Raw genomic sequence first — 25450 nt, forward strand, 5'->3', positions numbered from 1 at the left:
GGCTTTGCCACTCAGCTACTGCCCAGCACTTTTAATTAATTAATTAAATAATTAATTTTGGTGGTGCTGGGGATTGAACCCAGGGCCTTGTGCATGCTAGGCTTGGACTCTACCAGCTGAGCTATATCCCCAGACCCCTTTATTTTTACTTTTATTTATATTTTTTAAGGGGTACCAGGGATTGAATTCAGGGGCACTTAACCACTGAGTTACATCCCCAGCCCTTTTTTTTGTTGTTGTATTTTTGTATTTTATTTAGAGACAGGGTCTCACTGAGTTAGTGCCTCGCTGTTGCTGAAGTTGGCTTTGAACTCAAGATCCTCCTCCATCAGCTTCCCAAACTGCTGGGATTACAGGCATGTACCACTGTGCCTGGTTATTTTTAATTTTGAGACAGAGTCTCACTAGGTTGCTTGCTGAGGCTGGCTCTGAATTTGCAATCCTCCTGCCTCAGACTCTGAGCCACTGGGATTACAGACATGCACCACTGTGCCCGGCTCTTTTTAAGTTTGTTTTTTGCAGAGCTGGGGTTCAAATCCAGTGCCTCAACCATGCTTGGTAAGCACTCTAACACTGAGCCACATACCAAGCCCTAAAACATGTATTCTTTGGGGGGGGGGGGGCGGGAAGAGCAAAGAATTTTACTTGTGATCTACTAAGTAGAACACAGACTAAAAGAACTAGATTTAGATCCTGGCTTTCCTAGCCATATGACTTCAGGCAGGTTAGTTAACCTCTCTGAGCCTCAGCCTCCTCATCAGAAATGGGATCCAAAAACCAATATGGTCGACAGTACCTATGAGCAGAAAACATGATCAACATCAATCAAGTGCCTGAGAGTTTGCTGAATGAAAGGTTCCAGGAGATGCTGCTTTAAAGGGTTAGGAGATACTGCTTTAAAGAGTAAATGATTACTCTTTAAAAGAGTAATCATTTCAACTCCTCTTTTAAACTATCCTCCTTTGTGAGAGGACAACTCCCATTTCATTCCATTTTTGCCATGCTCACAAGGAAAACTACACTCACCCTCTGGTCCTTTTCTCTGTTCCTTCCCCTTCTGACATTTACACATTAGGAAGGGATTTGATTGTTCCATTGGCAGGGCCTGACTCATTTGGCGGGGTATATCAGCCACCAAGTTACTATCTCTGAAAGGCAGGACCTACCCATCACTTCCTCACATCCTTCAACCAGGCTTACAGCCCTGCTTATCTCCTCTTTCACTCCTAGCTTCCAAACTGAAAGCACACTTGGCAAGGCCTCCATGGGGAGTTGTCTCCATTTTCTCTTTCTCTCTCTCTGTTCTATCTTCTGCTCAGCTGGCTGAGTAGGTTGCCCCCATTTAGATTCAAGAGGGATGAGTAGGAAGCCCAGCTAGGCCTCTGGTGTGCACTAGCTCTGTGGCTCTTGTTCAGTTGGTCTGTCCCTCTAGCAGGGCTGTTACTTCTTGTGTGCAGCACACTCAGCAGGCAACATGGAAGGTGAGGAGGCTGAATGGTCACACATGATGTCTGTCATCTTTAATTCTTAGAGCAGCTCTCTGTGATATGCATTGCTAGCCCTGATTTCTGATTTCCAATAAGGAAAGTGAAGCTCATAGAGATTCACTAACCTGCCTAAAGTCACATACAGTCCTCTCCTTAATGATTTAATTAAATAAAAAAATAGAACAAAGGCTCTATTTTTTGATATGTTATCAGAAGAGTGACTATTTTAATCCTAGTTAGCTTAACTTCAAATCCTAACCAAGCTTTCAGAATGTCCTGAGACAATACCTTCCATTCAGGTCCTAACTGCCATGGTTTGCAAAAGGTAGTGTGGTCCTAATCTATGCTGACATGCAGGACCCCAGGGGTGCCTCGGGAGGAGTCCCGTACTTCTGCCATTTCTCCGGGCAGAATTCTGTGGACTGGAAGCCAGACTGCATTAAGGGAGGATGATTTTGGCAGGACCTCTCAAGACATTCACACTCCACCCAAGGTGAACTGTTTCAACGTTGGGAAATTGTGCCAGGCAAAATGCATCAGAGGAATATAAGACTTTGGGGGGTGCCTCCATCTAAATACAAACAAAAATATCAGAACGTCATTCTGTGTGCAAATAAAAATGTCAGGAAGATCAGGATCCCCAGGACAAAATTTATGGACACCTACTGACCTCTAGTTTGCTGCTCCAGGGCCAACCTAGCTAACTTCAAGCATAATTGTGACTGTTGCCAAGTTCTTAGCTATATATTTGCCTGGTCACTGTCCTCCCTACAAATATATGCAAAAACAACAGACATGAGCCCCAAACTGGCTCTAGGAGAATTTGGACAGAGTCTTGAGTCTTCTCATTCTTCTTTTACAAGTTAGGCTGAAGCTTACCATACTTCAGGCTACACGATCAGAGCATAAAATGTTACCTGTCCCAGAAAAATATGTATTTCAGCAAGGACCAAAGGCTTATGCTAAAAAAATGTTCAGTATCATAGGGGGTATAAATCTGAAGAGAAACACCTCATTTGGTGAAGAATTTTACAAATTTAAGACTCCTGTGCCTTTCCTTTCTCTTTGCATCTTAGATGTAGCAACTTTTTTTAGTTTTCCCATAGATTATAAGAATGAAATTAGTCATCCAAATTATCAAGGGCGAGAAGGAAATTTACACAGATCAAAGGGAGAAAATGTTTTTATGTCAGAAATCTCCAACACTTAAAAATTATTAACAAATTTCTTCTTTTATCCTTAAAAATCTAAAGTAATTTGCAAAGAGAGTTCTATCCCCTCAAAATACAAAATTATTTTAAAGCAATAAATCCAGTCAGTTTGATATCATAGCTTATGAGCATAATTTTGGAAGTTTTAATCTGTTTTGGGAACTAGGTAAGTGCTTTTAAAGACAATATTCTGAGGCTGGACTTGTTATATGTTCTGAGGTTGGAAGACTGTTTCTAGGTGCAATTTTAAAAAAATCAACCATGATGTAATTTCAGATTTCTTTTTCTTTCCCCCTTTAGACATCACTTGGTCACCATAGTAACACAGTGTTTTACTACCAGATATCTACACAACACAAGGGAAAGAACAGGCAATTACTTACTGGGTTATTTGGGGGTACAAAATGTGAGTACTGGGATAATTCAAGATGAAATATAAATTTCACTGGGGATCTGATTTATCCAGGCAAGATGATTTAATCTTATAGCGTCAGCTGAACAAAATTTGTAGCCAAATAGACTACTGACATCATTTGAGATAATACACAGACAAGCAGCATAGTTTAGTGGTTAAGTGCATGGGTTTGGGGGTCAAGTTTCTTGGACCCAAATTCTGGCTTTACTATTTGCTAGCTGTATGACCTTGGAAAAATTCCCTAACTTTTCTGTGCCTCAATTTCTTCATCTCTAAAATGTGTGCTGTAAGGATTAAATAATTGATTATTGTGTTTAGGATGGTACCTTGCACATAGCAAGAAGTTTGTAAGTATTTTTAAATAAACAAAAGAAAAATGAAATCTACTAGCTGCAGCTCTTTATGCTGGGTAGAATTAATCAGATAGCAAGATTTGAGTTCATGGCAGATAATTTTAGCCTGTAACTTTGGTAGATTCTTTTGAGAACTTCCCCAGGGCCTTCTCGATAGTAATTCTGTAAGATATAGAATTCTGTCCTAAACCAGAGCTGGGAACAATCACAAGTGCTCCAGGTATCAAGAACATCAGAAGGGAGATGATCACACAGCACAAAGGAACAGCATGACTGCCCACTCAGGCTCCCTAAGATACTGCCAGTAACCTCTGGGAAAATGGGCACAGAATAAGCAGTTGAAAAAGGATGAGACAGGATTTTATTGTAGTGGCAATGAAATTTAGTTGGTTTTGGTAATATTTTTTTTCTTTCCAGGATTCAAGGGAAATTTTTTTTTTTTTTTTTTTTTGTGGTGCTGGGGATTAAACCCAGGGACTTGTGCTTGTGAGACAAGTGCTCTACCAATTGAGCTATCTCAATAGCCCCCCCCCAAAAATTATTTTTATCAATGAGTGCTTCATTTTATTATCAATTACTATACACAATTTCCATCCAAATTTTTTTTTTCAATAGGCTCTTACTCTGGAGGATTTTTCATTTTACAGAACTAGCTAAGCATCTTTTCTAGACCTGTAACAAATCTTAAGCTCCTAAGGAGCATCTAAGCCAGGACAAAATCTCCAAACTGCCTGCAAGTAAAGAGAAAATATGTCTTCTGAGCAAAATTTCGGCTGTGATAACCGAATGATCTCTGTTACATACCTTCATCCGGACTTGATTTCAGAGACGGTCTCCATGGGTCTTCTCGGTCAGGCACAGCCCTTGCATTGGAGTTTGAAGAATGCCATAAACCACCAGGAAATCTTGGGAACACGTTCATATCTGTCCTCTGCCTTCCCCTTCGCTCACAGCCTGCTTCCTGGTAGGGAGACAAGATGACGCTGTGCTGGGTTGACTGTTAAACCATCTTCCCGCCCCCAGTCCCACTCTCTAGGCGCCCCTCCCTTCTCCTTTCCAAGGCTCTGGAATGTGTCACATGGGAAATGGATCATGTGGCTCAAGGGGAGAATGTGGCCCTCTTCTCCTTCCCTTCCCCCACTTTTCCTTTCAGGAGCAAAGCAGCAGAAATCTCTGACCTGATTGGCTCTGATCAAAAATCTCCATATGAAAGGGGAAGATTCAACCACCCAAACCTCCAGGTTTCTCTACTTTCTTTTTTTTTTTTTATCCGACAATTTCATTCTGAGAACTGCTTGGTATGGGAGAGAAATGATGCTTTCTCCCCAGCCCTTCATTTTCTCTATCATCATCAATATCCTGACGTGGCAAGGTTTTCCTTAGCTTCCCTGTGGAGCCCCCTCAGCACAGCTGGGATAATTGAGTGTTCAGCACCACGGACAGCATTACAACCCCTTCAGCACTTGTTAAAAGTCATTTGTCCCTTTCTCGCACAGGTAAATAAAAATATTTTAAAATATTTCCCTGAGGTCTTCTGTCTAAATATAAATTATACCATATATTTGGGGTTCTGACTCCTCTACTGTCAACTTATTTACAAACTTACCTTATAAACACAGTTTTTATATTTCTTTAAACCCTACCCTTTAGATATGCTGTTTTTGTTTTCTTTTTTTTTTGGGGGGGCGGGGATTTTCATAACAGTTTTACTATATGTCCATACATCTATGCTTATGGGAAAAACCTTAGCAACACAAGAATTCTTGGGTGTTAAAGTCCAGATGTCTTTAGCCCCATCCCTAGGCCTCAGGCAGGATTGAATTAAAGGCAAGATGGGAGCCTGGCTGGCGCTGTTTCGTGTGGGTCTATCCTGCTTTGCTGACGGCCTGGTTGCCATGGTGCTAGGTAACTGCTGAAGGGGATGATTTCTTTCAAAACCAGTCACCATGGGACCCTGATGACTAAAGAAAGGAACAAGGAAAAGGCTGAATTGCTGAGAAGGGCTTTCAATTAGTATTTTCAGAACCAAATTTACCTAATGGGACCTTTCCTTTACTGAATTGTTGCTGACCCTAAATATTAAAAGGATTCTAGGAATCTGTATGGACACTGAAATGTTAACTCCTCCCATTCTCCATTGCTTCCATCTAGGTGCAACTGGATGAAAATGCCAGCTGTGTAGAACGATTGTGGAGTGCCATCTAGATCGGAGGGAAGAAACGAGAGGTATTTCTCCTTAGGTTGGGACTTCTGACTTTTGGGGAGCCATTCATCTGAGTCTAAATGATCTTAAATTGAGAGATACATTAGACTCAAACCTAATTGTTGATAATAGAAACAGTTTGCAAATGCTTTACAATTTTAGGGGGAAATGAAAAATAGTTTTGAATACAAATTATTATTTTAAATAAATATAAATTCAATAATTGGAAGCATTTTGATGAGTCTAAATCAGGAATTTAAACTAGATAAAAATTTGTTTCATAAGGCTGACATATAATTAACTGCTTCTGAGAATCCAAATGAAGACAATTCTGACTATTGATGTTTTAAAGGAGAAATACTAATTTACAATGTGCATAAATACAAACTTTGTAAGAAGAAAGGTGGCATAGGGGAGCTAAAGTGTAATTTTAAGACCCTGGCTCAATATCCACAGTTTAAGATGGATTTCCTACTTTTATTTTAGAAGAGTCAAGTTAATTCTAGTTTTTCCATATAAGACTCAAAGAAATTTACCTCTTAATTCCAATACTTGCCTCTTTCAGAAAATTCACTTATCAAGAAAGCTGGAGAGGCTAGGGTTGTGACTCAGTGGTAGAGCACTCACCTAGCATGAATGAGGCCCTGGGTTTGATCCTTAACATCACATAAAAATAAAATAAAGTTATTGTGTCCACCTACAACTAAAATAAATAAATAAATATATATTTAAAAAATAAAAAAATAAAAAAAGCACGCTGGATGCAAAACCAGGCCTGGTGGCACACACTTATAATCCCATCTACTCAGGAGCCCACGGCAGGAGGATTGCTAGTTCAAAGCCAGTTTGGACGACAACTGAGCAAAACATTGTTTCAAAATAAAAAATAAAAAGAGATGGGGTTTAGCTCAGTGGTAGAATACCCCTGTGTTCAATTCCCAGTACCACAAAAATACAAAGAAAGCTTAGATACAAGTGTTTAAGAAATTCTTAGGGCAATCCCTATTGGGTTCACTCTTGCCCTGCCTCTTTCCTTTTCACTTGGATAAATCCTACACCTTAAAAAAAAAATTTTAGTCAGCAGGCTGGTAATTTGGTTTGTGTCTCCTCCCTTGGTCAAATAATAACAATAAGAACAACTAATATTTTAACATGGGCCAAGTATTTGCATACATGGTGTCCTTAATTGTCCTATTAACTAAATGAGACAGGTATTATTATTATTTCTGATTTATAGATAAGAAAACTGAGACTCAAGGAGGATAAGAAGCTGCATAGCTTTAGAGTGATAGCTAGAAGTTGGAAGCATCTCATCTACTCCAGAGGAGGCACAGTGTACTATACTGTTCTTTGTCATGAATAATGGACTAGACTAAAATAACTGGTCAAATAATGCAATGTGATCCACTACTATAGTTCTTTGACAGGAGAAATCTCAAAGATCTTTTTAAATTATTTGAGACCAAAAAAGAAAAAAAAGAAAGAAAATAAGAAAAGAAAAAGACCAAATTATTTATCTTTTTAAAGATGATTGCATGTATACATAATGTTTTAATGACAGAATAATAAAAATAATTTACAAGGGATCATAATCTATGTTATATAATATGCTAATTGTTTGTAAATGTTACATTTGCAGATGGTTGTCTTCTATCTAAACCCACAACACCCCACAAACACTTGTATAATTGAGGTATCTTAAAAAAAAAAAAAAAAAAAGAATGTGGTTTTTTTTCCCTCCCTGGCCTGGGGAATCCAGTTGCCCTTGGATAGTGTGGCACTACTTGAAAGTTACAAAAGGAATAGGGGGAAAAGTATTAACCAATTTGGCTTCTTTAATTTAAAACAGGAGCAAAATAGGCTTGAAATCTAGGCCTCTGTCTTGACAGTCATTCTCTAAATTCCTTTATTCTGTCCTTAACTTGTCATCAACCAAATCTAGATATTGCTCAAAGTATTTTGTACAGTAAAGTTACATCTTCATGCAAACCTTTCCAAGGGTTCCCAAAGAGTACAGACAGTCTTAAGGGAACTAGTTCCAAGATCTTTAATGTACATGTGCATGCCTTCTGGAATGGTTTTTTCCTGATAACTGGTGCAGTCAGGATGCCATGCTGCTCTTGATCTCCGTTCGGTAGTTTTTCTTCCATTTTGCCATAGAATGTCAAACCTCTCACCCACTGTTACCTCAAACCCCACAATGGTGCATTCTCTGAACTTGCAGACCTCTTGAGGACCCAACAGAAGAACAACTGGAATTATTGGGGATGGTATTGAGAAAGTGAATGGTTCCAATAATTGGGTAACAAATTCTTTTAGAAGTAAGGAACTTCCCAGTTGCTTTAAACAAAATTGAAAACAAACTTCTATTCAACTGTCCATTGAGAGATTCATTAAAATTGTTTTCTTTTTGAAAAGCTCTTTTTATTCTTTATTTTTTTTTTTTTGGCGGTGCTGGGGATTGAACCCATGGCCTTGTGCTTGCAAGACCAGCACTCTACCAACTGAGCTATATCCCCAGCCCTGAAAAGCTCTTTTTAAAAGAAGAATGTCAGCTAATTAAATACAGAGTTTTATAATTAGAACACCATTTTTGCAGCCTCCTATAAAATAACTGATTCAGGTGAATATCATGATGGGTGTTCAAATCATTAGTGAAAAGTAATTGGCTGAAGAAATGATAAATATTTACAGAAATGCTAGTTATCCTGATCTAAATCATCACATTCTACCCCACAACTATGTATAATTATTATATGTCAAAAAAGTTACTAGGGAACAGGTTGTTTGCAAATCACTTATAAAGTATAAAGGGAAATGAATTGTTTTCCATGGAGAGATTATTGGGTAGGGGGTTACCATCTTAACCAAGTGACCAAATTTCACATCACTAATGATGGAATAACCTAAACTTATTCTGACGTGAAGTGATGCACTCTACTCAACATTACTGATGAAGTACTCTTTCTAAAAATGTTTAACCTGAATCTAATCAAATATTTATATATAAATGTCTAGCTTTTTTTTTTTAAGTCAAGGAGTGGAGAAACAAGTTAGAAGACACCATGAAGGCTGGGGTTGTGGCTCAGTGGTAGAGCACTTGTCTAGCATGTGTGACCACACATAAATGAATAAATAAATAAATAAATAAATGATAAATTTTTTAAAAAAAGACCACAAGGAAATAATCAGTCAAATTGAGAATACAGAATATCTATGAGAACTAGCCTGAACTCATCAAAAAGTCAATGTCATGAAATAAGAAAGCTGCCTACCACAGTGAGTTACGACCACATGGAGATGAACGTGTGAGGACTTTCTTTACTTTTGGAACCACGTCCCAATTCCTTCATACATCATCCCTGCATTTTCTATGGTCATTTGGGCTGACGGCAAGTTTACAACAGCATGGTCAGAAAGAGAATAGAATGTGCCATAACTAATTCTATGTTACTTCTGAGGCAAGATCATAATGAGGACAGTTTCTAGTTGACTCTCTTCCTCTTGAATTATTCTGGAGCAAGCCACTCATCATGTTATAAGGACAATCCTATTGCCTTGTAAAGAGGCCTATATGTAGAAAATGGAGGCTTCTTACAACCAGTACCAACTAGCTAAACATATTAGTGAGTGCTTTGGAAGCAGATCCTCTAGTCATCAAGTGACTGCAGCCTAGCCAACAACTTGACTATAGCTTTGTGAAATCCTAATCTAGAAGGCCCAGCTAAGCTGCTCCCTAATTCCTGATCTATAGAAACTATAAGATAATGTTTACTATTGCTTTAAGATAATAAGTAGTGGGCTATTTTGTTATGCAGTAATAGGTGACTAATGCACAGATGAAAACTTGACAAAATAAGAGACCTAATTTTGTGAGATATGTGAGTTGTAATGAGTTAAATAAGGGTCTGTACTACACACATGTCCCAGATGTGGAAGGCTATCTGGTTTCATTAGTACAAGAACATCAAGGGAAGAACACATTAGGTACATAACACTATTGTCCAATGAAGAAAAAAAAGCCACTTAGGTGGAGATGGATTTGTCACAAGGACTCAGGAATTTCAGGGAACATAGTAAGAAGTGGCAGCCAGATCTTAGATGGAACAGAAACAGGGGGTCAGAAAGCTGTGAAAGTCAAGATAGCTATTTCTTTCCCTTTGGGGTCACATGGTCTATTGTCCCTGATTTCTCCTCTCTCTCTCTTTCTTCATTAGAGGCATTCATCTGCTTATCTGAGGAGATCAGCTAGTTTTGCTTGGTCCACACTGCATTACTGGCCCCTAAATGGCTGCCTGCTCACAAAGGGCAGCCTTGGATCTGAAAAGTACATGACTTTACAAAGTCAATGTTCCTATCTAAATAACCTAGTCTCATGTTCTGGTTCTAAATTCTTAGGAGCAGGGTTTGTTTGACCCAGCCTGTGTCATAGATAGAGCTGGGTCCAATCAGTTTTGGGGTACCAAGATAGAGAAGAGTTCTCAGTGCCCCACCCCATTCTGTGTGCGTGCATGCATGCGTGTGTGTGTGTGTGTGTGTGTGTATGTGTAAGAGAGAGAAAAAAAGAGAAAGAGAGAGAATTTAACCCAGGGGTGCTTTACCAGGGGTGCTTTATCCCCAGTCCTTTTTATTTTGAGACAGGGTCTTGCTAAGTTGCTGAGGCTGGCCTTGAATTTGCAATCCTACCTTGGCTTCCCAAGTTTCTGGGATTACAGGCATGTGCTACCACACCCGGCACATCTACTTCTCTCTCAAAGTGCTGGGTTTCATATTCTCTCTGGCTGTGCCTCATTCACTCCCCACCTTTCCAAATTATACTCACATTTCTTTCTTCCTTTATTTTTGGTGCAGAAGATTGAACCAGGACCTTGAGCATGCTAAGCATGTACTCTACCACTGAGCTATAACCTCAAAACTTTTTTTTTCCTGTAGTACTTCTTTAATTTTCATACATATTACTTCTATTACTGAATATATCACATTGCACTATGTTCATAGATTCTGTAAAGAGGAAAATTATTCAAACTATCTTTATACCTTTAGGATCTCAAAAAATCAAGTAGGCACTCAATAACAGTTTCCTAGCACATTTAACTAGCACGACTTTTGGAATTAACCTAAAGAAACTTAATTTTTATTTCCCACTGTCCTTTGAAAATACCATGTAGGGGTGGGCATGGGGCATGCCTGTAATCCCATGATTTGGGAGACTGAGGCAGAAGGATCCCAAGTTTGAAATCCATAGCACCGCAAAAAAAAAAAAAAAAAAAAAAAAAAAAAAAATTCCTGATATCAAAAAAGAAAAATAAAACAACTTGTAGGGGGCTGGTTGCTTCCCTATCCATAAATTAAAACTTGGGTTGTCCCATTACTATTTCTGTTCATCTATAGTTAAGCTATGTTAATACTTAAAAATATCCACTCTTGTATAATAGTCAATATTTGGCAACCAACTTAAAGTTTAAGCTTTTTTCCCTCTTCCCAGTATATTTGTTGTTCTCTCCAAGTTTTGTGTCTGTATCTAAGTCTTGAACTGTATTAATTGTATAGAATTTTATGTCTAACAATCCTCAAAAAGAGGAAGAAAGACTTAGCACCCTTCTATGTAGGACCAGAACACCATATTGGTATAATATGAAACTTTTTTTAAAACAAGGTCAACAGGCATTTGACATCCACAAAGCCTCTAACTACAGTTTTCTTCCAGCCAGGCCTAAGCTTTTTCCTGCACAAAAGTACTAGTGGCCTACAACAGCTGGAAGAGCTCTAAAGAACCTGAAGTATTACTTGTCTTTAGCTCACTATAACTCATAAGAACCACCTGAAGCCTGGTACAGTGGTGCATACTTGTAACCTAGCAACACTGATATCTGAAGTGGGAGGATGGGGAGTTCAAGGCCAGTTTGAGTGACATAGGGAGACCCTGTCTCAATATAAGTAAAAAGACTGGGGATATTGCTCAGAGGTACAACCCTCCTGGTTTCCATCCCCAGTACACACACGAAGAAGAAAGAAGAAAGGAGGAGGAGGAAAAGGAGAAGGAGGAGAAAATGAAAAATAAATTAGAGACAGAGACCAATCTGTTCAGCATGGCTGCCTATCCCACAAGGACTCATTAATTGTGTGCTTGTTTCTCAAGTGAAGGGACCCACAAAAAGACAGGTAACCCAGTGTAGCAAAAGATATTCCTGGCCATTACAACACTAGGTCTTGGTATGAAGAACTATGGTGGTTTCAATGTCTGAATTATTCATATCTCTAGAAATCAGGGTTGTCCTACTAGAGAGTAACTTGTCTCTTAGAAGCTGAAATTCTTCTCCCACAAATGCCACCTTTCCTAAATGATTCTCTATTCACTGAGAGGTTACAAAGACAGGCTGACATCTCACTTTTATTCTATGTCAGTACCAAGAAAACCACCTGACTGGTCAGCACAGTCATGTCAACTCTGATAGGCTATGGGGAGAGCTTCGAAATCAAAGGCCTGCTGCACAAACATTCCCACCTGACCCCTCCCATTAGAGAATGCACTTTACTCATACCTTGAAGCCCTTTCCAACCCATGGAGCAGAATGTAGAAAAGCAATGAAGACATCATCATCTGTGTTGCCAGTGCTAGATTAAAGGACCAGCCTCAAATCCTTTCATCTCTACAGCAAATCCGGCATATTCCTGGCATCTATACTAATGACTTCATTACTGATCTTCCTTATGCTTACTCCTCTCTTATTATAGTGTCCTCCTTCCAGAATATAGCTATGGTGCCCTACTCATCCATCCATCTCAAGCATTAGCCTTTATCCCTCCAGAAAGTTTTCAAATATACAACCATTCAGATTAAAAGGTCTAAACTAAAGGTCTAATTTCTTTTCCCCTTCTGGAAGGAACTGAGTTTTTGTTTATTTGATACTGGAGATTGAACCCAGGGGCACTATACCACTGAGCTACATCCTCAGTCCTTTTTATTTTTTATTTGGAGACAGGGTCTCACTCAGTTGCTTAAGGCCTTGCTAGATTGCTAACACCGGCCTCAAACTATCTGTCCTCCTCCTCAGTCTCCTGAGGAGCTTGGATTACAGACTTGTGCCATTGTGCCTAGCTCTGGAGGGAATTCTTAAAGCAGTGGTTCTCAGCCTTAGTTCCAAAATGAGAACTTTTTAAAAAATACTGATATCCGGGATTCACTCACAGAGATTCTGATTGAATTGGTCTAGGGAGAAACATGGGTATTTGGGTATTAGGATATTTTAATGCTCCCTGGTGATTCTTTTTTCTTTTCACCATAAACCATTTATTTCCAAACTATAAATAAATCTGCTGAGAAAGATGCTGTCCAGGTGATGAGGCCCCAACCTCTTCACATCCCCAGCTGCCCTGCAGTACAAAATCAGTCCCCTTACAGAGCCACTATGCTTCTGAAATAAGTCTTGGGCTCAGAGGCTGGCCAGCAGTTGAGAAGGACCCACCCACTTCCTTCTCCACCATGATCCCAGCACAGCACAGTGTGGGCCTGGTTCCAACCAGGTCCCAGGCTGGCCTGGCACTCACCCCATTGACTAAGCTCCGAAGAGAGGGGAAGGATAGGACCCACGAGCCCCTGACCTAGTCTACCACAGGTGACTCCCAGGCCACTGCGCCCAGTTGCTGTGAAGAGCCACAAGGGTCCCAGGCTGCTGCCAAGTGCTTAGAGCAGCACTGCTTGTCACAGATCAGCCAGGATCTAAGCTGCTCTGATGGCGGCTCACTGCTACCCTTGGGCGATAGAGTACTGTTCCTCCTCATTATTCTCATCCTTTTGCTGGCTGCTCCAGAGCAGCAGCTCCAGGCCAGGGGCAGAGCCCAGGCCCTTCAGGGGTTTTAATCCACCATCACCTCTGAAGTGTAGAGCTTTGAGGGCAATATGCAGGGATATTCCCGAGAGGCAGGGGTGAAGCCCAGTTAATTCAGGAGACTGATCTAATCGCCCAGCAGGTGAGCTGCTAGTATCAAAGTGCAGACTTCCTTAAAAATGCCAACAATGGAAAGAGTAAGGCTGGAAGATCTGGAAGCCAGAGGGAACTTAGAGAAACCAAAATGTCACTGGCTCTTTGCGGTACCAAATCCGCGGATATTTGTCACCGCCTGCAGCAACAATTTGCGCGGGTCTTTATGGGTGGTGGACTGGAAACTGAGCTATTTCTATCGCTGGGCTGCTTCCTTGCTTGCTTGTTTGTTGAGGATAGAGAAAATGAGGCTTACTTGCTTTGAGAGGAGAGAGAGAGGCTTTGCTTAAGAGAGAGACTACACTTTCAGAGATATCTGTCTTCTTAGTTTTCTTGCTTCTTAAAGGTGAGTCCTGCATCCTGTGAACTAAGAGTGCGTCTATCTGAGGTGTTTCTTAGTGATGCATCCCGCATATCCCGATCTGCCTATCTGTGATCTGCAACCTAAAGGTGTGTGTTCTCAGTTCTCCGCTCTGCGATCTGCCTTCCGCCGCTGCCCCTACTTGCTGCTTCTATCTGCTTGCCGCTTCTTCTTCTTCCTTTCTGTTAATGGCCTCTCTGTGCTTCTTTCTGCTAGCTGCTGCTCTTACTGTCGTGCTCCTGCCTACTGCCCGCTTATATTCCCTCCAGGAGGCAGAGGGTGGGGCCACACCAGTTGCGATCAGGCGAGGAGCCAGCTGCCCTATCACGGCAAGGGTTAAAACGAGCAGGCCCGAGCAGGCGCGCTAGGGAACACCTGTGCACGCGTTGTGCACATGGACTTAACTGAATACGGCAGTGATAAATCACCAGAGTGTGCTTATGTTAATTAACCTCCTCACTGCTGTGATCAGGTGCCGTTCTGGTGCCATCTGCATGGCACAGCCCCCAACACCAAAACTGAAGGTGAGAATCCCGCCAAGAAAGATACTCCCAAATACCTGCAGGAGCAGCTCATATCCTTCAAATATGGCAAAGAGAGGGAACAGGCTCAGAAACATGAGTGGCTGCAAGTAGAACATGGTGTGGATGGGGTTCTGGAGGCCCAGCTCAGCCTTCTGCAGGTGTATCTGGGTGAGGGTCCAGCAAATTCCACTGACACATGAAGCCCCCAGCACCATGGTGAAGTCTTCCATGTTGAACTGTGTGGAGTTGTAGATGAACATGAAGCAGCTCCCAGCAAGGAGGAGAACCACCAGAACCAGTGGTACACACAGCTCTCTTCACCATCTTGAAGACCAGAGAGAAGATCAAGATGAATAGTACAGTGGAGGACTTGGTCATGGTGTATGGAAGAGGCTGGAGACTTCTCGGTAAGAATAGCTTAACCTGAGAGGAAGGCAACAAGGTGTGGCTGGTACTCACAGTGAGAAGGTGATATAAAGGAAGCTCCAGTTGGACAAGTCCATATCAAGTACTGTTGCCAGTGCTATGAGGGTCACTCTTCTGAGGTAGTCAGTTCAGCCCAGCACCACAGGACCCTATGGTTGGAGGACTGAACCAGTGCCCTGAAAAGGGCAGAGAAGAGGAAGATCACAGCCAGGTGCAGCATCATCATAAAGGGGGGAAGTGTAAGTTCTTTGTCATTTGTTATAGAAGGTGATGCTGATAGAGAAGTAGTAGTAGAGAAAGACCAACCCCAGAGTCAACACCGTTTGCCATACAAAGGCCAAGTCAAGGGCCTGACTCCCCATCTGTACAGACTGTGGTGCCCCAGCTCCTAAGCCATGAGAGACAAGTACGTCTCTTGAAGACTGCCCACAGGAAAAGTGGCAGCTGAACTATGACTTTCAACGAATAGAAGCCCTGGCTGGAAGGGTCACCTCCATGTTTGGAATGGTCAATGGAGCCCTAGATGGAGTCCTAACCTAAGGGGTGGTGGTCCATGGTTAGCTGGATGTAGGGCTAAAAGGACCCCAGTTCTGCTGCTCCACCAGAGTGTTCATAGCCAGGCTCCCTGGTAATTCAAACTTGCAGGAAAGGTAGAGAACTTGTCTTAATGCTCTAAATAAAGATGGACCTATGTTCCATAGGGCATCCACAGTTCACTGGGTAGGTAGAGTGCGAAAATGTTGCAGGAGGTTGAGGGATGAAACTAATTTTTATCACATACTATACACCAAGTTCTATGTAAGAAACTCATGTAGTCTTTCTAATATTTTTAATTTTAATAATTTAATAATTATTTTGTCATTATAATAATAATAATAATATGTGGGGGTGGGGTTGTGTACAGTGGTAGAGCATTTTCCTAGCACATGTGAGGCACTGGGTTCAATACCCAGCACCACATAAAAAACTAAATAAATAAAATAAAGGTATTGTATCCATCTGCAACTAAAAATATTTTTTAAAAATAATAATAATATGTGATAAGAACTGTTATCCTTATTGTACAAATAGGGAAACTGAGACTTTGAGAGGTCATGCAAAATGACTGGAAGACTCAAAAATCAACCCCCAGGCTGGGCACAGTGGCACATGCCTGTAATTCCAGTGGCTCGGGAGGCTGAGGCAGGAGGATCGCAAGTTCAAAACCAGTCTAGCAACTCAGTGAGGGCCTAAGCAACTTAGCAAGACCCTGTCTCAAATCTAAAAATAATAATAATTTTAAAAAAGGGTTGGGGATGTGGCTCAGTGGTTAAGTGCCCTAAGTTCAATCCCTGGTACTAAAAATAAAATTAAATAAAATTTTAAAAAATCAAACCCCATCTCATTCCCAGTCTACATACTTTCTAAGACATCATACTTAGATATCATGCCTCAGAACTGGATGATCCCAATCCCTAAAATCCAGAAATACTATTCTATTATATCCACGGATTTTTTTCCTGCAGCATTTTCCTATGAATTTCACATAGTTAGCTTAGCCACCAGGATATACTTTAAGATGCCAAAATAAAGTGGTCCAGGAGAAGTTCTTGGTAGGAAACTACCATGTCTGGCTGCTGCTGCTGCTTCTCTTTCTCCTTCTTCTTTTTAAAAATCTTTTGAGATAGAGTCTCAATATGCTGCCCAGAATGGCCTCAAATTCCTGGGATCATCAGATCCTACTAGTTTAGCTTCTTGAGTAGCTAGAACTATAGGCATGTATCACCACACCTGGATTCCATATCTGGCTTTTTATTAAATACTTCCATTCTATATAGTAATACCTACATCATCCTCCATCATAGTTAGCTTTAATCCTGTGGTTTATCATATTTAGTGTTCTTACACATAAAGTCATATTGCATACCTATCAGTCATTCATTCCTTTGTTGGGACTAGTAAAACTATGAATTCCATTAGCATACCTCTGCCTTATACTTCAGACATTTTACAAAGAATCAAAAGATAAGCAAGATGGGCAGGGTGGTACACATCTGTAATCCTAGCTACTCAGAAAGCTGAGGCAGGAGGATTGCTTGAGACTAGGATTTTGGGGCCAGCCTGGGCAACATAGAGAGACCTGCATCTCAATATAGAGAGATTTATAGGGAGATAAATACACTTGTGCATACACACACACACACAGAAAGTCAGCCCTCTGCGTACATGGATTCCACATCCTCAGACTGAACCAAAAGATTGAAAACATTTGAAAAAAATGTACATCTGTGCTGAATATGTACAGATATTTTTCTTGTCATTATTCCCTGAACAGTACAATATAACATCTACTTACATAGCATTTAAGTTGATTTAGTAGTATAAGTAATCTAGAGATGATTTAAAGTTTACAGGAAGGCATGCATAGGCTTATATGCAAATACTTTGTCATATTATATGAGGAACTTGAGCAATATGGACTTCAGCATTCCTGAGTGGTCCTGGAAGCAATACTTGGATACTGAGGGATGACTCCACCGGTTAAGCTGCATAGAACTGCTCCCAAGCAGTTCTATCAAGGTGGAACTCTGGGAGGTTATTGGCTACAAGTATGTAATTCTGTAATGTGTCAGTAATGCATCTAAGTAACTTGGTAGCTAAATTCCACCTTTCATTACATGAAATCTACATTTAATTGGGCTGAAGGGTAGAGTTAGTGGGAGGTAATAGGGACCAGGGGACTCCATTAGAAAGAAGAGGATATTTTGGGAGTTACATAGTACCTTTAAGATGTCTCTGGGCAAAATCCAGTGCTTGTGCAGGTGTTCCAAGTATCCTGAGGGAGAAAGAGGCCAGATTAGCCAAAAGTCTCAAGGCAGTTCCTAAATTCCTCCTGTTGGTTATCTCAACTGTTCTACTCAGTCCCTTGCTCAGAACTTGGGATTTTTAAAATCTAACTTGTTCCACTCACTTAGGGACATTCCCATTTCCACTTGATACATCATGGACTAAATGTGTGGCATTTCTGCCTTTCTGTTTATGAACATGCACAGACATTTTAAGAAAAAACTTCTCCAATGCCAGCAGTTCTTTCTAGCCTCACTTCTCAGGTGTGCTATTTACTCTCTTCATTTACCTCGAAAATTCCCAGGATCTTCCCACTGTATTACCTTAGTACACACATCCTATCAAAGTCTTCAAAGGAAAAAAAAAAAAAAAATTCTTTCGTCCCTTAGAATCATTCTTTTATGGAGCTCCCAGAGTTATGTTTCCAAACACATAAAACTCATCGCTCTTATTTAAAAACCTTGATGGGCTCTCTCCCACTACCGCTCCTTTGCCACAGAGTTTGCTGGAACTCTGAATACACGGCCAATTTACAAATAGAAAGAAGGGACCACCATACAACCAAATGGAGTTTTGGCTGAAATTTTCGAAGGCTGGGGTGTTGTGCACTTGAATCCACGGTACCAACACGACGGTCGTTCCCAAGGGCCCAGTTTTGCTGCCAAGTACCAGGCGGAAAGTTTTGAAACGTTTGCGCGCTAAAAGTCAAACGCATGCGCAAAGTCCACCTGGCGTGTGGGCTGGGCGGGGGGCGTCCCACTTCGCCGCAGCAGATCTCGCGTTGTTTGGGGGAGGCCGGAGCGTAGAGAGGTTCTATGTGGCGCCGAGATGCCCGCCCCACCCTCTCCGGCCTCCGCACCTCCCCAGCGAGGTAGTGCAGCCAGCGGTCGACAAAGTCGAGAGTCAGCGAGGGAATGGACGAGGCTGGTGTGGCAGCCGGAAGGCTAGCGGCACTTCTCAGGGGCTGAGGAATTCTGCGCAGAACCTCTCTGCGAGGCCCTGGAGGCCGCACAACCAGTTTTTCAGAAACAAGAGCCAAAAAAAATTTTTTTAAGTGAGAATATAAAAAGCTGAATAACTTATCACCGTACGGCACTATGATTTGTTTAGCTTTTTCTCACTATACAGAAAAATCCCTTTAGCTACCAAGCACGTACCGCGCCTGCGCAGCGAGGTGTTTACCAACCAGCGAAGAGCGACCCGGTTCTTCCAGCCTCCGGGAGCACCTTCGTTTGCGGCCGTGACGTGTAATTCGTAATGAAAGTTATGTTTTCAAATGGAGACACGGACCGGAGGCTAAAAACAGGATAGTTGAAGTGTAAGAGCTCAAAACCAGTGGAAAGAAGAATGGTAATGAAAACTGAACATCCAGAAATTGGTGCCATGACAAAGCTGTCATGGAAGGTGTTTATAATGAATGTAACAAAGATGATACCCACTTTAACCAGAACCAAGAATTAACAACAGTAAACCAAATGCATAGGGTAGCATTTAGGTATCTATTTAAAATATGGGCTCTGCAATGGTAAAAATGCAAGTAAGCCTAAACCTAAGGCCATCTTGTTCAAACAAACCTTGAGCAATTCCTGCAAAATTGACTGATTCAAGCAAAATCAAGAAGGCAGCCATGCAAATTTTGAAACCATAAAGAGATGATTCTAGAAACATTAGCCAAAAAAAGCACAAACCAACAAGCCAATTTAGAAAATGGTTTGAAGTTCCCTTCAAAGTCAGTTTCGAAGGACTTAGAAGACAATGATGCTTTTAAAATGAGATCTGGTGAAATTGTTTTAGATGTGACTGGCTCCATTTGAGAACAAAGACACAGGAAAGTAGGTTTATGAAAGGATTTCTAATGATGAATTTTAATATGTTCAAAAAAATTTTTAATATGCTCAAAAAAAAAAAAAAAAAAACCTAGTAGGTTCAACTAAACCTGGATCTTAAGAGTTGGATAAAAACATAGATGTTAATAATTTGGCAAGTTTACTGGATTCTGTTATGTTTTGAATGATAAATTTGAAGACTTTAATTTGTAACAAGAAATTTGTTACAAGGAAAGTGAGTTTTTCAGTAACAAGAAATTAAGTAGAGTAAATGTATGCACATGTGAGTAAGTGAAGCCAAATTTTGAAGACTGCATGTTTCCAGGAGCAGTCACAGAGAAGTGGTGATCCCAAAAAGTTAGTCTCTGAATTTTCTTATTATGTTCAATATGATAGCAAAATTCAGTAAATTCCATAGTTTGAATACCTTTTAACAAACATGTTCCAAAATGGAAAGTAATTTTAAAATTCTGCTCCATTTTCTAGTGCTATCTTGGTTGAGGTAAGATGATAAACCAGTTTTCCAAGCCAGTATTGAACTGACATTTTCTTCATAAAGGAGAAGTGCAGATAAGGCTAATGAATTTTTTGTTTACCTTCATGATTAAGACTGACTCAGAGGGCTTACTTTGTCAAGACAAACAACTATCTTAAGACAAACAATGCTTTTATTGCACATGATGATGAAATAATTCTAATGAAAATTAGGTATGAGGGTTGGATGAAGAGTTGATAAAAAAACTGACCGTCCTTTGAGACTCCTAGTTTATTTATATGATGAAAATTATAGTGTAAGACTGGTAAATGGTCAAACAAAACATATTTCTTTACTGATAAAAATTATCTTTTGATAAATAAAAGAAGCTAACTAGTTGATTGGTTACCCACTTACTGTGGAACTCAATCAGTAGATGAAAATGTTAATCATACCATTTCTTTTTTTAAAATGTATTTTTAGTGGACCTTCAATTAATTAATTTACATGTGGTGCTGAGAATGAAGCCCAGTGCCTCACACATGCTAGGGAAGTGCTCTACCCCTGAGCTACAACTCTAGCCCATCATCCATTTTCTTTAGCCAGCATTCTGGGCATGATCCCCTATGATTATCCTGACATTGTAAGATAGTGAAAAATGACTCCATAAGTATCTACATATTTAGGTAAATAAATCTGGGTTCTTGAATTATTATGACTCCAAAACAAATAAGAATAATTGCTGAACAATGAATCTGATGTGCATTCCCAATTACCCAAACTTAGTGAATCAGTACAGCATAACCTCACTTATTTTTTGAAAGTGTTTTTTTTTTTTTTTTAGTTGTTGGCAGACACCTTTATTTTTATTTATTTATTTTTATGTGGTGCTGAGGATCAAACTTAGTACCTTACATGGCTAGGCTGAGCCATAACCTCAGCCCCATAACCTCACTTATTAACTGAGTAATAGGACATTCTTTTTCATGATAGATAAAGCATTAAAAAAAAAAATTTAAACACACAGATTGGGACCAAATTGCAGTGCTTGTGTGAGAACAAGTATCAAGCCAGGCACTCTGGGGCATGCCTGTAATCTCAGTGGCTCAGGAGGCTGAGACAGGAGGATCATGAGTTCAAAGCCAGCCTCAACAAAAGCGAGGGGCTAAGCAACTCATTGAGACCCTGCCACTAAATAAAATACAAAATAGGGTTGGGGATGTAACTCATTGGTGGAGTGCCCCTGAGTTCAATCCCTGGTACAACAACAACAACAACAAAGTATCAATAAACAAGGGACTTCAAAGAAATTTTGCTGTACCTTCTCTTAAGTATTTGGAGTAATTCATTACTCTTGTCATACCTAAAGAAAGAATACTGAAGCAAGAATTATAAGACAGGCAGTTAGTGTAGATAGGTGATCGAGTCAGATCGAGAAAATGGAGGCCGATTTGAGTTCGGGAAGTTGGAGACCGTCCCTGGGATATTGGAATGGTCATGTTTTCAGAACCCTTTGATTACCAAGATTACCTGCCTATACTACACCTCCCAAAAGGTTATTAATAAAGCAATGCCTGAACAGACAGGAAGCTCCCTGGGCTGCCACTCCCTTCCTGCACAGCACTCCACCTTGGCCCTTCCAGCCCACCTGCTCACCCCCTGGCCACCCACGGACATCTCCGAGTTACATACATAGGATGGGGAGAAATTAATAAGATAAAGGGGAAGAATGAAGAAGAACAAAGGAAATTTAGATGTATAAAAGGGACAGGACTTCCTCATCCAATGGGTTCCACCTTTGGGTCCCTTTCTTCCTCCTGGGAGAAATCTGTATTACTATTCTTTGAATAAAACTTCTTGCTTTCTACTCTATGCTTTCCTCTGCTCTTCTCTGGTGTTATACTTCAACATTGGAAGAAGCATAATTTGTCACAGGTAGCTGGCGGTATCAATATCAGAGGAAAGAGAATCTTCAGCAAAGGAGGGAAATGGAAGAAAGAAGAGCACGCTGGTTATGCCTATTGAAGCAAAGCCCACTGAGGACATCTCTGCTGACACACTGTCCCTTCTGCTAGGGAACTCTGCCTTTGCCTTCCTCTGCCTCCTGTTTGCATGACTGGCTTCTTCATTCTGTTTATATCTCTGGTAAGGAAACATACCTTTCTGTTCAGTTATCCTCAATACGTTAAAGAGACTTTTTTGGTCCCAAGATGGCTGCCACACCTCTAAACACCATGTTTCCATATGAAAAGTTCCAAACAGAAAGGAAAAGGCATGGGCTTTCTTCTTGAGGCATCTCTCTTCCTATCAGGGCAAAATAATCTTTCCATACGACTTAATGGACTTCCCTTTACACCTCACTGCCCAGACCTGTATCATATGACTCCCTTTAGCTGCAAGGGAGGCTAAGAAACTATGTACGGGGAAAACAAGTATGTTCTTTAAAGTGATGCACTAAAAATAACAAATACAGAGGTAAAAGCAGACCACCAAAACTTTACATAAGGACTATAAAAATTACTATGTTAAAAAATACTAGAACAATTATATTTCCACTGGCATTTGTACTCAATATCACAGTCATCCTTTAAGGCCGTGCTGTCCAATATGATGGTGACCAGCCACATAGTTTTCTTTTGGGGAGGGAGAGGGAAGGGCATGGGGAAGTGAATTCAGGGGTACTCAACCACTGAGTCACATTTCCAGCCCTATTTTGTATTTATTTGGAGACAGGGTCCCACTGAGTTACTTAATACCTCGCAGTTTCTGAAGCTGGTTTTGAAGAGATCCTCCTGTCTCAGTCTCCCAAGCTGCTGGGATGACAGGTGTGTGCCACTGCACCCGCCTCCCATGTGGTTATTGACCACTTAAATGTGCTAATCCAAATTAAGATGTGCTGTAAGTAAAAAATAAATGTTGGATTTTAAGAAATTATTTTGAAAAAATGAAAAAATCTTATTTTTATATCGATTACATGTGAAATGGCATTTCTTCTGTTTACTTTTACTTTTTAAAAATGTTTTCTAGAAAACCTAAATTGTATGTGTCTCATATTTCTATCGAACAATGCTGCTTTAGGATCTTTAATTATGGAGCATGTGCTTCTTTCTTGAACATATATGCAATCAAGGACATTTGGTGCAATTAAAAGCAGATTTAAAATCTGATCCAGGCTTTTGCTGTTTTTCTCAAACAGACCCTAACCATCACTACTCAGGAGAATATGTTTTCAAACCTTCAGTTACACTTTCAGCAGTTACCACATTACTTGATGTTGTGAAAAGTGCAAAGGTTTTTGTTGTTGTCATTTTGGTGCTGTGGATTGAACCCAGGGCCTTGTGAACATGGTCTACTATTGAGCTATACTCCTTGCCGCATGAGTTGGTGCTTGATGCACATCTCCAGTGCTTAAAAAAGTACAACAGAACTCTCAGTATAGAATAGTGTTAGAAAGTTAGACTAAACAAGATAGAGTAGTACTGGTAGATTTTTAAAATTTTATTTTAAGTGATTATGACTAAATCTGTGGTAAATATAGACCTATGATAAATCTGGATCCAAATAGTGATGATTCATATTTTTAAGACTCTTGTTTTCTAGATCCCTTTTCCTCTTTACTCAGTGCCTTCTCCCTTTTCTCCTCTATTTTAAACTTATGTTTTCTTTGCTTCTATGTCTTAGTAATCACTCACAACAGAAAACAGTAAGGGATGTTTAACTTTTAAGTCTAAAATATCATAATCACATTTAAAATCCTGAGAAGTCTGTGTCATAATTAAATAATAATATTGAACTTAGTAGTTATTAACCCTGGCCATCTAATTATGCCAGCTATATCCCAGTGATCAAGGCACCAAAGAATGATTTAATTCTGTTCTTGTCTTTTCACTTGGTTAAACAGTATACTGACGTAAATCTCATCAGGTCTGACAAGTTGGGCTTGGGTAGAAAAGCTGTATTTAGAATGACTTAGATGCAAAAGAGAATCTACCATTTAATCAGTCAGAACTGTATAGTTCCTCTAAATTTTCTAAAATTTGTTTCCATTTTTATATGTGATGTTTCTGTGCCTTTCCCATTGAATTGAGAGCCTCTCAATACAGAGGCTTTGTCTTGTCTTTATTGTTTGTTTACATGACTCCAGCACCCAGCATGCCTGACACATTGTAGGTAATCAAAAGATACATAATGAGTGAATGAAATATACTTTTGATCAAACTACCACATACTTCATGTGAACTTGGTTGGGGTTAATTGTGTACTTGTATTGGATATGGGAAGTAACTGTTATGTAATTTAAACCTGACTCTGGCTCTATGAGGGTTCCATTGCACAATTTGGACCTGCCGTAGTCTGAGAGGTTGTGGTTAGGTAAGTCCTTTTGATTGTGAGAAAGTCTTACTTGTAACTGCAAGTAATACATGAAATGTGTGTACATGTGTGTTCATTTGTGACAGGAATTTTAACTATCCAACCAAGTTCTCGAAACATGAAAAGCTAAACTATGGGGCCTTGAAAGGGTCACATGTAAATAGGAATTGGAGGTCATTGGAAATCTGGGCGATCTAGACACCTTTGCCATTGAAGTCCACGGTTAATCATTCCACACATGGCGACTCTGCTGGTCCCTACACATCTTCACTGTGCATCTGTCTGTTTTCTTCTTAATACAATCCTCTGGTTCTTTCTGTACTTCCCAGTCCTAAATCTTGAGTGAAAGTGTAAGATTGGCTTAGTTTCTTCCTTCTTTTGGCAGAGCAGTCTGTACTAGGCCCCATAGCTCTTGATCAAGAACCCATGCCCTAGGCTGGGGTTGGGGTACTTTGTCTGGATAGGGACTGTAGATGTGCTAGTTTCCATGACTGTCTTGTCTAGAATTCCTGATAGAATACACTGGAAGCTCTCTCTGGGATCTCCACTTGCGAATAATATCTACTGGGTCCTAGTTACCAACATTGTATTTATTTTATTTGGAACACTGGAATTGGCCTCTTTGGAGGATACTAAAAAGGTTAAGGACTATGGATTTATATCTGAAGTCAAGGTGAATATGTCATGGAGCAGTGCATGTATCACAGCAGGGAGCTTTCTGAAGAAAAGGAGCTAGGGTTAGTGAAAAAGGATCAGGTTTCAGTTGTTATCTTGACTTTACAACTAGTTGTGTGTGACTATAGACAAGTCACCTTTTATATTTTGTTCTACCTCACTTATTAAGTGTTATAATATCGATTGCATAGATAATTACTACACTTCATCATGAAATAAATGTTAAATTCAGATTACCATGTGAGTAATGTATGATAATGATTTGAAAATGTTTAATAGACTTTTTGCAAATTTAGAGTTCAATTAAATTTTGTG

At 40.1% G+C, this 25450-nt stretch overlaps 1 protein-coding gene and 1 pseudogene across 5 annotated transcripts in view; both read right to left on the reverse strand.

The window, feature by feature from the left end:
• Positions 1 to 19665, reverse strand: part of GPR19 (G protein-coupled receptor 19) — a 41459-nt gene extending 21794 nt beyond the window's left edge. Inside the window, exons 1-3 of one of the 4 annotated variants that reach the window (XM_079140051.1) lie at positions 18946 to 19665; positions 17725 to 17777; positions 4271 to 4427 (exon numbers count right to left, since the gene is read on the reverse strand). The gene's annotated coding sequence lies outside the window, so the exon portion shown is untranslated. Of the gene's footprint in view, positions 1 to 4270; positions 4428 to 14571; positions 14708 to 17724; positions 17778 to 18111 lie in introns of those variants that run through there. The other 3 variants (XM_079140050.1, XM_079140049.1, XM_079140048.1) reach the window with 3 other exon arrangements.
• Positions 10944 to 15767, reverse strand: LOC306661235 (solute carrier family 35 member C2-like; annotated as a pseudogene). Its single transcript has 2 exons — positions 14532 to 15767; positions 10944 to 13744 (listed from the first exon to the last, which is right to left on the reverse strand). The product of its transcript is annotated as a solute carrier family 35 member C2-like (transcript).
• Positions 19666 to 25450: the final 5785 nt, after the last annotated feature.

The sequence above is a fragment of the Sciurus vulgaris genome (genome assembly GCF_902686455.1).
Source record: "Sciurus vulgaris genome assembly, chromosome: 5".
NCBI classification, from domain to species: Eukaryota; Metazoa; Chordata; class Mammalia; order Rodentia; family Sciuridae; genus Sciurus; species Sciurus vulgaris.